The 12,108-nt window shown below is 41.2% G+C and overlaps 1 pseudogene; it reads right to left on the reverse strand.

Moving 5' to 3' along the window:
- Nucleotides 1–373: 373 nt before the first annotated feature.
- On the reverse strand, nt 374–3,287 carry LOC103013411 (HAUS augmin-like complex subunit 6; annotated as a pseudogene).
- Between the last annotated feature and the right edge of the window lie 8,821 nt (nt 3,288–12,108).

Raw genomic sequence — 12,108 nt, forward strand, 5'->3', positions numbered from 1 at the left:
AGAAAGAGCAGTATATCCAATGGCTATTAAGTTCACCACTTAATAAAACACATCAAAAACTACTCATCCTTATGTTAATTAACTGAAATTAGAACATAATGAATTAGTTAACCTAATATTTTGCCATTTACTTCATGCTTACAAGATTATGCAAGAAACCAAAATGGCTTCTCGTAACTTGTTTGCTTTGCAAATACTTCACATTTCAACCCCATATCCATACAGAGAGAGAAAATCCAAACATACTCTCTTTACCTAAAATCAGCAGAGAAGGCTAAAAAGCATTATTTAGGACTTTTTTTAGACCTTGAAAAACAGTTACACTTCCAATGTGTATTTAAATTACAAATCAGTTTTTATCCTGTGACATTGCTTCAACTTAAGTTCATCATAGTTAAATTGACTGGGCTACTGCTTCATCTTTCAAGTCAGATGGAGGTTCTTTTGCATCAAGGCTCTTATTCAAGATTTCTTCTTCTGCAAAACTGACTGTTAAATTAGGTAGAAATTCTCCAAGACTACATGGTATTGTGGTCCTCAATCTTTGTTCCACTGGAGAAAACTTAATTGGTGGTGAAATAGACCGTTTTCTTTCACCAAGGGACATGTGTGAAGATGGTTTTGTATAGTCAGTGTGCAAATCATGAGTGCCCAAAAAGTTAAGCGTATCATCAATTTGCATGTATTGGGAAGTAAGGCTCAATTCAGGTTTGTCTTTCAAGTGTCTCAGGATTAGAGAGGCAAATTTCTTCCTTTTGCTTGGACAGAGATTTCTTCAGAGCCTCATATCCACTGCAAGTAGCCTGTAAATTAAAGTCTGATTCTGGAGTAGTCTGTCTTCCTTCCACAACACCTTCTGGGAAAATGCCACTGTGCATAGGACTATTTGCTTCCAGTTTAAAATTGGCATCTGTACTACTGGAGTTATTAAGACTTAAGTGACCAACTTCTTCTGGAAGAGTTTCATGTAATATGCCAAAATCACTATCTTTAAAACTGGAACTAATTCCACTTGATACCTGAAAAGAGTTCCGTAACATACTTTTATGCATGGAAAGATCTCTGTAAAAAGCTTTCGAGTGGTCTGATATTTTAATACACTATTCTTCACTGCTACCTATCACATCTCTCCTATTGCCTACAGCAGGGGACAATGTCTCTATTTGTCTAGTTTCTAAAAGCTTGTTCTGTAAAGCTGTACATTCCAAATCTTGCTTACAAATTATGTCCTTATTTAACAAATCTGACAGATGTTGTGTTGTTGGTTCACCTACGTAACTGGCCACCACAGGTTTCTGAAGCACACACTTGAGGCAATCTGAAACAACTTTCTCTTCAGGCAAACGAGAATGGCTAGAATCGGACACAGTGGTTGCTGAGAAAAAACTGGCCATGTTAAACTCTTTTCGATTATGCACCACAGGTAAGGATTCTGGCAATACTCCTCTATGTTCAGTATCCATTTGAATTGGTTCTGTACTTCTGTTATTTTCTATTTTAACAGCTTTTCTCCATGAGCTCCTAATATCACTTATCAAGCTTTCTGGAGTTCAGGGAACTTGATTCCTTGTTAAGAACGGGTTAGAAACTAGAGAGTCAATTAGTTCCTCTAACATTACTTCTTTTCCTTTAGAAGGTTGTGGTGAATCAGATAAAACTGCCCTTGCAACCTCTTCTACCAGATGATCTTGATCTTTTTGGAATGGATCACTTTTTTAGCTGGCAGAGACGCTCCAAATGCACTACTCTTTGCAATATTTGATGATGAAGAGTCTTCCACTTCAAATTCTGGTGTTTTCTTAGAATCTGTTTCATTTTTCTCTCTAGGAGATGTCAACTTCCTGTCATTTTCAAGTAGTGTAACACTTTCTATCTGATGGTGAAATGAGCTGCCACAGGAAAGAAGCAGGGCCCTTGGCTAGATCACATTTAGTTTCCAATATATCACTTGCCCTTCTTGCAATCATTTTCCTGGATATGTTGCTTAGGTGTATCTGGAAGTGAAGCAGGGTACTGCAAAAGAATACTCTTCGTGTATGCTTCTTCTGAGGCAGGATCAAACGAAAGGGGAGACTTAGGTGGTAAAAGATCCACAGCTGGAGTCCAACCTTTAATTAGACTGAAAGGAGACAGGCCGAGAAATTCTTTCCAAATTTTATGCCATTCTTCTTGTTTTTCAACAACAGAATGTCTTATAGTTGTGAGATCTTCTTTTATTTTATACCTCATATGCTTCAGATCTGACAATCTTTCTCTCTGAAATTTGGTCTCTTTTTCAAAGAAGTGAAGGTCTTTTGTCAGTCTTGCTTGGTCAGCCTGACAATATTCATATTTCATTACTTTCAAGACTTCATTTAATAACTGAATAACTGTTAAGAGATTCAATTTTCCAGCCTCATAAACATTTCCTATGTGCAACTGACACATTTGTTTCTCAATTTTGTCAGTTAAGAGCCTTGGAATATTGATAGCAACATTAGTTCCATCTAAAGGATATTGGTTAAAAAGACTAAGGACTGAACTAAGAACTTCTCTCTCTTTTTCCAAAAACATGAATGTTTCATTCACTGAAGCCCACAAAGACCGAAGCTTTTGAATTTTCTCTCGTATATTACTTTGGCCATCGTAGGGTTCCATTTTTTTAATTTGGTTTTGCTGTCCTGTACATTCTGATCTCAAATTTCGTGCTTGTTTAACTGACAATTGTGCATTTTCCTGGCATTTTTCAGGTAACGCAATCTTCTCTGCAAAATTTGTAAAAATCTGTTACGTGCTACATGGCATCTGGCAATGCACTTGTGCAAATCTTGTGGCTTTACATTAAATGTCTCTGTAAAACGTACAGAAGAATTTTTAGAATGGGTTTTTATATATTTTGCTGCAACAAATCTTGCAAAGTGATACATCAGATGAATAAACTTAGGACCACCAGGAGAAAGAAATAGTGAACCCACAACTTGAGGAAAGCTACTTCCACATTCAGCAGAAATCTTTTTTAACCATTCACAGCAATGTTTTCGGAATTCAGTGTCACTCTTTTGGTCAAATGGAGGCCAACAAAGTTTGAAAACTTCTTTACTGAGAGACTGGTCAAGAGTTTGAAACAAAAAATAAGAAACTATTTGAAAGGCTTCAAGGTTCAACTTGTCAAACATGTTCACTCCGAGGTGCGCGTGCGACACCGTCTTTCCACGGGCTACGGTCGCCGAGCCCGGCTCGAAGCCGAGCGCCTGCAGATACATCCAGAGATGCTCCTTCTCGAAAGGAGTGACCCAGGCCGAGCTCATCTTCGCGGCAGGCAGGGCCTGACAAAGGAAGAAAGCGCAGGCTCCAGCGACCGAGAGGGCCCCTCAGGCTTTTTCCCTACGGGCAGCCTGGCGTGAGTGCGACCCCTCCACTGCCACTGCCTGATCCTCTCTCGCCTGGAACCATTTCCCCTCAAATGGCCTCAAATGCCTCAAGTGGCCTGAGACTCTAAAGTCGCAGGGAAATAGAGCCTCTCAGGGTAGTACAGAACAGCGGCCAAAGGGAAGTCCTGAAGGATTCTTTATAAGCTGGTAGCAGTATTAGCCCCCAGGAAAAGGAACTGGGGGGCTAGAGGGGAAAAGCTGACTGAAGATTTACTTTTTACAATTTACCCTTTTGATCTTTTTAAAGATTATAATATGTTCCTGTATTATACAATGACTAAATGATTAAAATAAAATATATTTCCTACTGATTATTATAAATACACACACTTTTGATTCAGTGATTTTGTGGGAATTTACCCAACAAAGAAACCTAAATACGTACAAGATGACATGGGTAGGCGATTATTCATTAAAACATTGCTTGTAATACCAAAACCTGGCAACACTACCCATAACCATTAATAGGGCAACAGTGTAATAAATGAAAATATTATATGAATATAAGTAATCTCAATAAATATCAATGAATTAAATGAATTTAACCCTAATTTCCAACAAACATATGACAGGAAGCTCAATGACACTCTAATTGGGGAAATATAAAGTAAAATACCAATGAAAGATATTTCCATATCCATTAGATTAACAAAGTATGATAATATCATGTGTTGGTTATGATGTAGGGAAACCGAAACTCTCAAGCAGTGATTTGCCAATCTTTTGTCAGAATCTAAATATCCGCACATTTTCAACCCACGGGGTCTACTAGTCTTCAACATGGGCTGTCAAAAAGGCCCACTCATCGTCCCATATACCCCCCAAAAAACATCTCATGTTCACTCTTCCAAGAAACCTCCCTGGTGGGTACAAGGTGCCCTCCTCACTGTTTGCCCCCGACGTCCACATTTACAGCCCAGAAACCTGATCCCTGCTGCCCTGTCTGCTTTCTTGATCCTCTGGTGTGGGATCTTTTAGTTTCTCTCATCTTTTTCATTAGTGGAATCTACGGCATTATATCCACCAAGGTTTTTGTTTTTATCTGTCCACCTTCAACGCTTGCTGTCCTGTGCCTTTGATTCTGCACTTCATGCTTATTGCTTACTGTTATCATTGCTATAGCAGCATGATAGTAGAGTGGGCAGACAACATGTTTTTTGGGAGATGGAGTGAGAAAGAGAAAAAAAGCAAAGAGCTAACATTTACTGAGCATTAACTAAATGCCCACTCTATAAAATTTATTTTTTTATTATTAAAAAAATCTTTGGAAAAAAAAAATCTTTGAAAGGAAGGCAATATTATTTTCCCCATTTTACTCATGAGGAAACAGGTCTCGTTTTTTCTTTTTCTTAACATTGTGTGTGTGTGTTTGTTTTGTACTTGTGTGTGCGGAGACCAAGGAGGGTTCTGAGCAAAGACAACACTTCTCAGCACTACCAGTGAAGCACTTCTGCGGTTAGATATGATCTATATAACCTGACCCCCATCCCTACCCCTCTCGCCTCCATGACCTTTCCTCTTACTGCTCTCCCCATCCTAGACTCATCCAGCAGCCCTGGCCATCTTGGTTTCCTCACACACTCCAGACATGCAGACATTCTCAGGACCTTTGCACTTGCTGCTTCCTCTGCTTGGAATACCATTCCCCCTAGTGACTCATGCCCTCACCTCTTTCAGGTCTTTGCTCAAACCTCTCCTCAATGATAACCACTCGACTTGAAACTGTAACTCCCTGTCACAGCCCTCCCTACCGCTCTTGCCTTTTTATTTTTCTTCACTGCACTTCACTTACCACCATCTGATCAGCTAAATATTTTATTTATTTGTGCACTCTCTGTCTTCCCCACCAGAACATAAATTCCATAGGACAGGACTTTTATCTGATTGGTCACTTCCTATGTCTAGACCATTTCCTGGCACATAGCAAATGTTCAATTAATATCTACCAAATGGGGCTTCCCTGGTGGCGCAGTGGTTGAGAATCTGCCTGCCACAGGGGACACGGGTTCGAGCCCTGGTCTGGGAGGATCCCACATGCCGCGGAGCAACTGGGCCCGTGAGCCACAGTTACTAAGCCTGCGCGTCTGGAGCTTGTGCTTCGCAACAGGAGAGGCCGCGACAGTGAGAGGCCCGCGCACCGCGATGAAGAGTGGCCCCCACTTGCCGCAACTGGAGAAAGCCCTCGCACAGAAACGAAGACCCAACACAGCCAAAAATAAATAATAAATAAATAAATTTAAAAAAAATATCTACCAAATGAAATGAAATAAATGAATAAAGTTTAGGAAAATATGAGTTAGGCAAAGTTATTCCGATTTCTTAGCTGCAGGAGAAAGTGCCTCTAGTATTCCCATGAGCATTTTCAATCACCAAGAATAGAATGCATGCATAATTTCCCAAACTTATGTGGACATACAGACCTCTTTTCATGGAGCAGGTCGTAGGGACTTGTGCTTAAATGGAGATAGGTTTGGAAGAGCAGGTTTTGATGAGAAGGGAAAGGGGGAGGACACTAGAATGCAATGTGTCTGAAGTGAAGTGGGAGAAAGCAATTCATTCATTCACTTGTTTGTTCAGAAAATATCTATCAAGTGCACCTGATGGGACTTGAGCCCTTCCAGGCAAAGGGGACAAGGCAGAGATCAAAAGCCGCTGGGGACCCAGCTTTCACAGAGCTCATGTCCTCTTCTGACCTCTCTGACTTTGCTGACTGCTTTTAATCCTATAAAACACAGAGAAAAATGTTCCAAGCCTATGTTACTCTCCTTTTAAGACTTTTCTTTCTGAAACAAATACAAATACCATACGGTATCACTTATATGTGGAATCTAAAATATGACACAAATGAACCTATCTGCGAAACAGAAACAGAATCACGGACATAGAGAACAGACTTGTGCTTGCCAAGGGGGAGGGGGTTGGAGGAGGGACGGAGTGGGAGGTTGGGGTTAGCAGATATAAGCTTTTATATATAGAATGCATAGACAACAAGGTCCTACTGTATAGCACAGAGAACCATATTCAGTATCCTATGATAAACCACAATGCAAAAGAATATTAAAAAAGAATGTATATATATGTATAACAGAATCACGTTGCTGTACAGCAGATATTAACACAACATTGTAAATCAACTATACTCAATAAAAAAAATTTTTAAAGACTTTTCTTTCTGATTAGAATATATAGAAGTATAATTAATTCCTGGGTGAAGATGCCACACGCATATTTGTGAAGCAACACAAGCTATGGATTTCCTAGCTCCTCTGATTTCATCCCTTCAAGGTCTGCACCATAATCAATATCCCACCATCTAGAAGGTATGACTGAGAATCCCAGAGGACCACCATCAATGGAATTGTACTCTTTCATCATATCTTCCTTTGCAGTAAGGGAGATGATCATAAAGCAGAAGAAAAGGGGCTGGCTAGAATACTAATTGGCAAGAGGTTGCTTTATCATCCCCAGTAGCCAATAAATATAAATAAATAAATAATTTTATCCTTAAAAAAGGTCTTGTCTTCCTGATAAACAGAACAGGGCAACAGCTTATTGTTCAGTGAGTTACTGTGCCTAAAATTTCACTCTGAAAATTACTTGTCATGGCAACAGGCAAGCGTCACCCCTGAAGCCAGCAGCCTGAAGCAGATAGATTGTTTCAATTATCTAATTTGCACAATGAATGAACCCTGCTTATAGGAAATCCATAGGTGGCTGGCAGTGGCAAATGGCGGCTGTGACATGTTGGGAGGCAGCAGATTTATATTCTCTCTCAAAATACAGAGCAGGATTGTAATTTTCTGCAAATATTCACAGAAGTAAAAGGAGGAAGAGCAGGAAGAAGGGAAGAACTCATTATAACTTCCCCTTTTGTCTTAGCTCCTGGGATGTACCTTTTCTTTCCAAATTGCCCTTTCTCTGTATGTGTGTCTAGTTTAGACAATGCTACATGTAGGCATGGACGCTTTTGGGGTCTATTATCTAACTGCCCCGCTCTCTTCCCACTGTGCCTCTTAGAGTGCTTTGGAGGTGTTAGATACATGGCCAGAAAATGTCCCTAAGAACTCCTTGGCTTCAAGGGAAAGTGCTGTTTCACAAAGGAAATTTCTGCCCCACCCGGATAGTTATCCTCGGTTTTGATTAAACCAGGAGGGAGGCTGCCTTGTGATGGGTGCTCATCCTCCAACTCAGCCCTCAGGAATGTGTTACTCACCAATATGGTCCTTCTTTGCTCCTTCCCACCCTTCCCGTCCGAAACAGGGCTGATACAGCTCTACATTTACCTCCCTTTCTCATTTCCCCTATTCTCACCAAGCTCTACATATTCTGTTTGTGGCTTTTTTAGGGAAGACAGTTTAAACCAAGACAACTACCAAGAGACTTGGCTTTCCCAAAGCAATGAATCTTCATGGTGGAATTTTAGGCACCAAGAGAATTTTTGTGTTGCACTGATATTGGATTTTTTTAATTTACTTGTTTCTTTCTGTAGCCAGTGAGGGTAAGGCACAAAGCCTTCAGTCACACTGCGTGCAGTCAACCTTTCCAATCAAACCCGGTTCTTAGGAGGACTCTCAGACCTGAAGAAAACTGCCACCCATTCATCCTATACTTAGATTCTCAATACTTTCAGAGATTGACTACATTTTAAAAATTCCCATTCCCTGCACTGATTTTTTTCCTCCGGATAATCACATTTCCTTTTTCCATGCAAATTTTTTTCTTTTCTTTTTTTTTTTTTTTTTGGCTGCGTTGGGTCTTTGTTGCTGCACGAGGGCTTCCTCTAGCTGTGGCGAGCGGGGGCTACTCTTCGTTGTAGTGCACGGGCTTCTCGTTGCGGTGGCTTCTCTTGTTGCAGAGCACGGGCTCTAGGCATGCGGGCTTCAGTAGTTGCAGCACACAAGCTCAGTAGCTGCAGCACGCAGGCCCCTAGAGTGCAGGCTCAGTAGTTGCAGCACATGGGCTTAGTTGCTCCACAGCATGTGGGATCTTCTCAGACCAGGGATTGAACCCATGTCCCTTGCATTGGCAGGTGGATTCTTAACCACTGCACGGCCAGGGAAGTCCCTCCATGCAAATTTTTTAAAAAAGAAGAATTTAGTTTCATTGTAATATTTTTGGGGGTGGTGTTGACATTGACTGAGTTGGTTTGTTTTCAAAGGAATGCTTGCTAAATCCCAAAAATGAACAGCGACTTGGGCATTCAGTTATGCATCAGTTCAATATACTTGTTGGGCAAAGTTCAGTCTACAAGGCTAAATTCAGAAATTATTTTCTTTTTAAATTCACTGGAAGAACACATAGGAAAAAGGTTTTCCAAAGTCTGTAGGCTGGTGTACACTATACACATCTCCAGAAAATCTAGAGCCATATTTTCACCCTAAAGGCTCTGGTGACAGATAAGAGAAGCTGTAATCATCAATGTTTTAAGTTCTGGCCTTGTGAGAATTTCTGATCTGTCTCCTCTTTACAATCTTTGTTCAAGGAACATCTGTCTTCAGTTCAATAGTTTAAACTCTAATGACCAAATCAGTAAATGTTTATTTTGTAAATTGGCACAGGGAAGGACAGAAGCAGGCTCAACCTTTCACTAATATTTTGTTTACTGTGATAGAAAATGTCATCAGATAAATTAGAGCCAGGAAGCTTTTTTCTAACAGGCACATAACATTTATTAATGAGAGGTTGAGGATCGTTTTGTTTAAAAAAATGAAAAGGGTATTGAAGTAGCATTCTTGAATGTTCTGTGTCATTGCCCTTGACCTCATGATGAGTTAAGATAATGATGAATCTTTGCAACAAAATCAGTATACTCGGTGTTGTTGGTATTAAACATACTGTGGTATTTGCAAGATACTTCAGGAATAAGTGGAGTCAGGCTCTTGTAGAGGGTCAGATTCAAGTGAGAAGTGTGGAGAGTCAAGGGTAAGACAATTTAAATTTTCACAAAATTTGGCAAGAGAACTCTATGAAAAAAGGACTTCTTTGACTCCTCGCAGGAGTAGGTGTAAGAGGGATGTTAGATGCACACATAATTGGCATATGCATCACACTTCTATCTATACTTTTATTCCCAAAGTGTATCATTTACATTCTTAAGTTTTATGACTGGGGAATCCCCAAAGCCTGACTCCCTATAAATTGCAGCAACCATTATATTTTCAATGCAGATTAATTTATAAATATTTCTACTTGGACTTCCTCTTCATATAAGCCCAGACAAGAAGTTGAATGAGGCTTGGGCTGACTTTCATGGTGCTATAGAGTTACAAGTCTTCCTCAGAGGGGTCTACCAAGAGGCTACAGCTTGGGCTTCCCTGGTGACACAGTGGTCGAGAATCCACCTGCCAATGCAGGGGACATGGGTTCGAGCCCTGGTCCAGGAGGATCCCACATGCTGCGGAGCAGCTAAGCCCGTGAGGCACAACTATTGAGCCTGTTCTCTAGAGCCCACGAGCCACAACTACTGAGCCCATGCGCCCTAGAGCCCGAGCACCACCCACAAGAGAGGTCACCGCAATGAGATGCCCGTGCACCACAACGAAGAGTAGCTCCCCCTCACCGCAACTAGAGAAAGCCCGTGCACAGCAGCGAAGACCAAACGCAGCCAAAAATAAATAAATAAATAAATAAATTTTTTAAAAGAAAAAAGATGCTACAGCTTTAAAAATATAAGGATTTTGAAGGGTTCCATTTAAACAGGCTTTGAGCAAGGGCTCAAAACACTGCCAGAAGGGTGGGAACAACCAGGAATCATTCTGAGCAAGTGGTATGAGGTCACGTTCCAAGGATTTGGCTTGGATCTGCAGTTGGAGAAAGTGTTAAACACGCTGCTGCAAGAACTGAAGACCTCGGCTTCTAAGAATAAAGAAACCAATCTCTCATGCTTCATGAAAAAGTTCCTGGATGAACAGACCAGGAACATAAGCTATCTGGAATACCAGCTTAACTATCAGAAGGACTTAGAAAAGGCGGCCAAGAGTGAAGGACAGCCTGAAAAGGCTGCTGAAGCATCTGAAACATCAGGTAAAGAGAGAACATCTGAAGGCAACACAGCAAGTCTTCCCACCCAGCAGGTCCCAAAGCCAGCTACTTAAGAATCTTGATCTTCCCCATTTGACAGTAGTGTGCTTTCCTTTTCACCTCGCAAATAAATCTGTTTTGCATTACAAAAAAAGAAAAAACAGGGCTGGTACAGGCAGCATGCCTACCAAGGCCAACATGGTGAAGCCAGTCAATTACAAGGACCAGGCAGGGCTGTGACCACTGATGTGAGGCCTGAAACCAGGCATCCTATACAGTGGTTTTAAAAACGAGAGTAAGTCAACTTGACAGATGGCACAAGAAGCCAGCATTTTATTCATTCTCTAAATATTTAGAGTACCTCTTATGTGTCAGGTACTCTGTTAGGTGCTAAGGATATACCAGTGGATAAAACAGACTTGGTCCCTACTTAACTGAGTTTATAAATCAGTGGGAAGGAAGATATACATTTTTAAAATTATGACATATATAAAATACACACTAACAAACAGCCTTAGTCTTAAGTGCTATGAAAGGAAAATACAAGAAAAACTATGAGTATATTTTTTTTCACTGATACATCGTTGACATATAATCTTATGTGAGTTTCAGGTGTACTAAATAGTGATTTGACATGTACATACATTATGAAATGATCACCACCATAAGTCTAGTAAACATCTGTCTCCAAAGTTATTACTGCATTATTGACCATATGCCTTCTGCTGTATACTACATCCCCATGACTTATTTATTCTATTACTGCAGGTTTGTATCTTTTGATCCCTTCCACCTATTTCACCCACCCCCATCCCCTGCCCTTCTGGCAACCACCTGTTTGTTCTATCTATGAGTCTGTTTTCATGGTTTTTGTTTTTTTTCTTAGATTCCACATCTATATGGGATCTACAGTATTTGTCTTTCTCTCTCTGACTTATTTCATTTAGCTAATACCCTCCCAATCCACCCAAGCTGTTGCAAATGGCAATATTTCATTGTTTATGGCTGAATAATATTCCATTGTATATATACACCACATCTACTTACTCCATTACTCTATCAATGGACACTTAGGCTGCTTCCATATCTTGGCTACTGTAACTAATGCTGCAATGAATATTGAGGTGCATATATCTTTCGGAATTAGTGCTTTTGTTTTTTTTCAGGCAAATACTCATAAGTGAGATTGCTGGACCGTATGGCAGTTCTTTTCTTAATTTTCTGAGAAACCTTCATACTATGGGTGTGCTGGCAGGCACCACTGGTCCCTGGCCTGGTTGACTGCCAGGCCCTGCCTCGCGCGATGGCTGCAGGCCTGCTGTAAGGCAGGGTTAGGCTTCCCACACGGTTGGCTGTACAGCCTGGGAGGTGCGGTGGTTGCCGCGTGCCTACTGGCAGATGGGCCCCGATCCCCTCACAGCCAGGTGCACGGCCCAGGGGGCACTTCGCTGGTGCTGAGCCACTGGGGAGAAGGTAAGCTCCTGGCACTAACAGGCTGGAGGGTGGATTCCGAAATGGGGCTTGCCATCGTGGTAGAGCGAGCTTCCAAAAATGGCTGCTGCTAACGTCTCCATCCCCAGCTGCCACCTGCCTCTGCAGGAGGTTCACTAAGTTCAAAACGTGGGTCTGATCTAGGCTCCTTTGACACTCTTGCCTCTCTGCTGGGATTTGGAGCACG

Source organism: Balaenoptera acutorostrata, chromosome 8 (assembly GCF_949987535.1).
Source record: "Balaenoptera acutorostrata chromosome 8, mBalAcu1.1, whole genome shotgun sequence".
Classification (NCBI taxonomy): Eukaryota; Metazoa; Chordata; class Mammalia; order Artiodactyla; family Balaenopteridae; genus Balaenoptera; species Balaenoptera acutorostrata.